This window comes from Limulus polyphemus, unplaced genomic scaffold (assembly GCF_000517525.1).
Source record: "Limulus polyphemus unplaced genomic scaffold, Limulus_polyphemus-2.1.2 Scaffold130, whole genome shotgun sequence".
Classification (NCBI taxonomy): domain Eukaryota; kingdom Metazoa; phylum Arthropoda; class Merostomata; order Xiphosura; family Limulidae; genus Limulus; species Limulus polyphemus.
In genome coordinates, this window is record NW_013665740.1 from 284,411 (window position 1) to 291,124 (window position 6,714).

The following is a 6,714-nucleotide window of genomic DNA, read 5'->3' on the forward strand; positions in this document are numbered from 1 at the left end:
GGTTGTTTTGCCTTGGTAGTTTAGGATTAGTGGTAGATTTTACTGTCAGATGTAAATTAACATATGATAAAAGTGAAGCCAAGTATATTTGAATATATGACTCTTTTTTGAATTATATATTGTAGAAGTTAAGATTAAACTACTTATAAGCATATAGATATGTATATATATATATATATATAATAAAAATTAAAAGCACCCCTTCACCCAGAAATGTGTCAACCTGGGCTGACAAAGAACTACTAATGTATTGGTAGGATTCCTGATTTAAGTAATATAGTAATATACTTGAATATCAAATGTATTACCCAGTTCATTTACATCCTTTAACCAAATATATTCCAGGTAATAATATTTACTAAAATTTGAATTTAATTTTACAGCTACTTTTCCAGCTCTTTGTTGGGGTAAAAAGTAAATGGCCTATAAGAATCACGTTTATTAAGTATATTCTAATTATATTGTACTTATAGCAAATTCTGTCTTTACTTGTCACCATCTTAAAGATAACGATGATTTGTTTTGACATCTCAGCGAAAAGTTTATAAACAGTCTTATAGAACAGAAAAAAAGTAATTACGCTGCACATAGTATTCGTAATGTGCATGCTAAAAACTTGCTAAATAATATTTTTAGTGAAAGGTCGGAGTAAAACAATAAATAATTAATCTTTGTATTATCAAATGCAGTACTACTTACGAGATACAATATTATTGTATCGGGTGTGGCCTGGCGATTAGTGGTGCACCAGACTAAAGATTCGAGGGTCCATGTCTCGTCCCTTAATGTCACAAAAACAACTGACTTTCATAATTTGCCCAGCTTGTATTATAAGAGTGTCAGTCAAATCCCACTATTCAATTACAGTATCCCAAGAGCTGGTGACGGATGTTGTTGACTAGCAGCCTTTCCTTTAGTATATCATTTCAAAATTAAGGACGACTAGCGAAGATTGCCTTTGTGAAGCTTTCCATGAATACTTGAAACAAACAAACAATCGCATAAAATATCATGTACTTTTTTGCATACTTTTAGATTATTTACATTCTGGACGCAATATTAAGGCTTAGAATTTTTTCAATCATAGTTCCTTTCGCTTTTAAGGTTAAAGTATTAATATTGAGATTTGAATTATATCTGCCAATTTTCAACACAATAAATGTGAATTTTCAATAATTTATGTAATTATTATTATTAGTTATTTTCTAAATCGTCCTTGTCTTTTCAATCAGTTTTGTGAAATTTCATTGACATATTTTTAGCGATATCTTATTACAATGTCTAAGCTAAACACATCATAACTTGACAAAATGTATTTATTGTTTGTTTGTTTTGAATTTCGCGCAAAACTACACGAAGGCTATCTGCGCTAGCCGTCCCTAATTTAGCAGCGTAAGACTAGAGGGAAGGCAGCTAGTCATCACTACTCACCGCCAACTCTTGGGCTACTCTTTTACCAACGAATAGTAGGATTGACCGTCACATTATAACGCCACCACGGCTGAAAGGGCAAAAATGTTTGGTGTGACGGGATTCGAACCCGCGACCCTCAGATTGCAAGTCGTATTTAAGTTACTTTTGAGAAAATGTTTTTAAGACCCATTCGTGCTGTGAATAAAACGCTGTCAGGTTGCATAGAATTAAAAAATACAACACTGTGTAAGTTGTAATACCTGATCGAAACTTTGACAATTTTGTTTCTAAAGTAGCAATGATAAATGTGTGCGCATTGCCCGACATAATCTGTATTTCTTTGTTAGTTTGTCACAAATACTTTAGTAAGTTTAACAGGCTCAAGTGAAGAAAGCTTGCATTTTTATTCCTAAAATCATTCAAAATTACAAAACCGTTATTTGTACTGTATTACATATTATGAACTCTTAAATTTACATACTGCCGCAGAACAAAATTGCCAGAATAATTTTAATCTGAGCAATATCTTACAAAGTTCCGACAGTTGTTTTGATTCGAATAATTCCGAATAGGTATAAATGTAAAATTTCTATCAATGCTTTATGTTTTTTAAGTTAAGATTGTAAAAAAACAACAACACATATTTCGCATATATCAACTGGTGAATAAATATCTGTTTAATTCGTTTACGTTATATTTAAGAATGTTCGTTTACGTTATATTTAACAATGCATGCCGGCTAGACACCTAGATCGAAACACAGTGGAGTGAATTTCTGTTAGGAAAATAAAATTTTCAATTTACATATGATGCAAAATAAGATAAAATAATACATTGTTTTCTCATTACGATTGTTGGTCTTTTTTGTTTTGTTTTTTCAGGGCAACAGCAAGTTAATGTACCATAGGTAGTTTGACAAATCCCTTGAAAATGAACATTGAAAATAACAGAGCATTTTTTTACAATTTTCGCGCATATTTCACAAGAGTTATCTGCAATAACTGTCCCCTAATTGTGAGCTAATACATTAGAGGCAAGGCAGCTAGTCAACAGTATCCAGCGCTAACTGTCGGGCTACTTTTTACGTACTGGATAGTAGGACTTAACCATCACTCTTATAATATCCACAGCCCCAAAGTGCGAAGAACATTTTTCTTTCTTCTTTTAGCAAGGGGATGTGAGCAACGAACCCTCGAATTCACAGTTCGGGTACGCTAATCAGTAGGCCGCGCCTGGCCTCACATGTAAAAACAAACTAAATATTTTATCTGTTACGCAATAATGACAACAAAAACAACAACAACGTGGAAAGTTGCCGACTTAGGTATATTTTGAAATATGATAATGCTAATTCGTGTATTGAGGTTTTTCCACATTCTAACTTATAAACTTGCATAGGGAACTATCTAAAAGGCAACCTTTGATTTAAAGAAAACACACACACACACACACATATATGTATTGTAAATATAGTTCGTGTATATTTTTGACAAGCGACAACAAGGACTTTTTTGTGTCATTTCCTACTATGCCATGCTTTTTATAAACCACGTTTCATAAACGATCATCACTAGTTAATACGTACGCATATATGTATTTTCGACATTATATATCGTTAAATATAAAATCAAATTGCATAATATAAATCAATATCTTAATCTATTAGTAGTTCTTAATCAGAGTTATATCCATCAAAGGTTTGACAGTCTGAAATAAATGATTGTAGTTGTTTTAATTAAACACTGTAAAGTTGAATATAAAACAAATTCTCCACTACAATACCGCAGATATACCACTCAACTCAAGCACAAGAAACTTAGTTTCAAGAAATGTAATGAGTTAGTCCTAATTCTTTGCAAATAACTTTTAAAAGTTACGTACGTTTATTTAGGATTTCTACAAAATCGTAGCCACTACATACTACTGTAGCGCTTATTATAAATACAAGTTTATTCTATCATATCAGACCACCGCCTCAGTAGAACAAGGGCGAATCATTCTTCGCTTGTATATATGTATATCTGTATACAGGAAGTTGCTTAATTTTTAATGCAACACAATCTGGCTATGTTCGCCTCACTGATTGCTTTTCCACTCGGAAGAGCTGAAGCATAGGCTTGGCTTGTTTCAGCTTCGGAAGTTCCTACTTCCACTTAATACGTTTTCACAGCTAAATGGTTGCTGTTTCCAGGTGATAATATCCCAGCTGTACAGTCACTTTTGTCGGGTTGATTCCGCTTGAAAAGTAATTGGCAGTTCCAAGTAATAATTAAATAAATAACAAAATTTAAGTTTTATACCATCCCCATTTTTTTTTACTGTAAAATTTATATTTAATTCCAAATGAATAGTATCCTCAGAAAATTATCAGTGGTAACAGTATACATTAAAAATAAGTATTTAATGCACGTATCAAAAATTATTCATATTTAATTAAATATTTCACTTTCTTTGAGGTTGCTGAATTTATAAGGAGGGTAAAAAGCGTAATGATTTTTTTATTCCAAAGCATTTTAATATAATACTTTCACAATATTTGAAAATTTCAAACACTTTTGAAGAATTATTTAAAAATCTATTTGTTTCTCTCAAGCGACGTACATATGCATAGAAGTCAGAGATAGACACGATATATAACTCGAAAAATATAATCCTTCTTATTTCAAGAAGAAAGCGAGAACGATATACGTATATAAAGGGCGACTATTCAATAAAGTTAGCAACTTTTAAGAACATTATCGTTAGTTTCTTCTTATGGAAAACTTTTTTTATATTCATTCTTTTCACCAAGAAACTTTACCGATTATTCTGATATAGATAAGGGGTCATCGCACTATATTTTGCCATAAGATGATGCTGTCTCAAAAGAAATCATTTCTGAAAAAGATGAAAATAAAAGTTATATTCTTTCTTAAGTTTCAAAGAAACTGGCAATTGTTTTGTTGAGCAGCTTTAACGAAACATTGAATTTTCCGGTAATAAAACTTACAGACAGCTGTTACTTTCGATCTGACTATCAAGGATAGTTACTTCTTATCGTAACTATAAATGTAGAAAAAACTCATTGAAATGGTTACATTTTGTTATTTATATCATCATCGGATCAGATACAATAAATCATCCTTAAAGTTAGGTTCATAGACATAAATAATCTATTTATCAACTCTGTGGCGTATATTATGTATTTTGTGCGAGAATGGTCATATACTCATTCGCTTGTTTTTCCAAAAGGTAAATTAGGTCCCCATATATGTCTCAAAGATTTCATGACTACTTACAAAGAACTTGTATTAATCTACATAAGCCAGAGAAATAAGATGTAATCAGTTTATAAAAGTTATTATTTGATAACTCATAAATATAGTTTAAATTTTGTAAAATACATGTGGTGGTATGATGTTCAGGTTAATTTGTAGTTGTTGGTTCAGCGCAATTCTACACAATAGATTATCTGCGCTCTATCCACAATGGAGAATCGAACCCTGGATTTTAATATTGTAAATCCGTTAAGTTACTGCTGGTCAGATTAACTAAGCATGATATCAGGTAGCTGGTCATCTTATCTTTTACCATGATAACAAGCATCCAATCCTTGATTTTATACTCCATTTGAGTCTTCTGCTGTCATAAGATTTCTTTTCTGGAACCTCATCTTTCATAACCGTACTTTTCCACATAGGGGCTTATTGCCTTGCAATATGCCCAAAATATAATAACTGTAGTTTGCTCTTTGGAATTAATTATCATATTCATTCTGACTTATTAGAGTTTTGATATTGAGGGGTGCTCTCATATAATGCATAGTTCTGTAATAGAAAGATAATGTTGCACATAAAAATAAAAACAAACTATTTTAGTAAGCTTTATTTTTTATTTATTCATGATGATTCCACTCAAGAATACTCGGCGTAATTTACAAAATACGGCCTTCTCAGTAATATAAACTTCAAATTATTACCGTTATATCAGCTTTTTGTCATTATTATAGTTGGGTTACATCTTATTACAGCTTTACTAAATAATTAGCTATTCGAATACAACAACATGACAAGAAGATACGCAAAAGGTCAACAATGTAGTCTATTACAAGAAGTTTCTATTAAACTGTCATATCTTTACCAAGTTTCTGAAAGAAATTTCAACAATACATATCTCACTTCATCTCATCAACAATGAAACGATACATACTAAACATCAAATTGTTTGAAAGAGTGTCTTCGATTCTCAGTAATTGTTGAAATCAATGAAATTATCTTAAAATTTAAAAGAAATACTAGTCTATTTAAAACATACATTTACCTTTTTTCTGTTCAATACAAATTTTTCCTAGTAGTTAACATAATTTATTTTGTATTTTCTATCGAGGCATATGGTATGTTGTTATAATAGTTTAATATTAAAATGTTATCTTTTTTTTTCCTTTGGAAAATTATGTTATTGTGACTGTACTTATACTTCGATCACCCATGTCAGTTGCTTTCTAATGTTTGACGAATGTCACAAGTGTCTGAGTAATTATTTTCTTCGAAACTGATAATTTTTGCCTACTAAAAGGAATATAACTTGATCAACTTAAATTCCGAGAACTTTTCACCACATTAAAACCATTTGACTCATTTCCAGAGCTTCTTAAGAGCAAATGTCGTTTTATTTTACTTCATTTAATCATTAATCAACCTTTGCTGTGAGTCTTAACTTACAGAGAACAGAATTACTAACCATCCTCTTCTCACGAATAAAAAAAATGAGGTTTAATCTTTGAATGATCCGTATATCTTTGAGATATTCGAACTAACAGGTGATTTCAGCTATATAAAGATAAAAAAAAATCTAGAAATACAAAGGAATGGTTAAACTGCTGTAAAAAAAAAATCTGGTCAATGTCTCAACCAAATGAATTTCTTTCTTGTTGTTAAAATGTAAAGTGTATTTACTCTGACATAAGGAAAACTAACGTTCATCGTTAGACCGAAGCACAAAATATGCTGAGGTTACGTTTTGATTAAATTTATATATATATTTACAAGAAAGAGTATTCCAAGAAATATTTGCTGAAGTTAAACTAAAGTTCGTGAAAAAACTCAGTAATGCACAGGAAGTTGTTAATGAGAACTGCTGATAACGAGTGAAAATTGAAGATCACAGCGGAAAGTTGCTACAAGTTAAAAAACATATTATTAAAACAGGAAAGTAAGAACAGACAGACTGTTTATCATTTAACTTTGCCATGAGAAATAGTTGTATGATTAATTAGGTGCCTGACTTTTTATTTTCACGGGGGTCTTTGCTGTGTCTCGTATA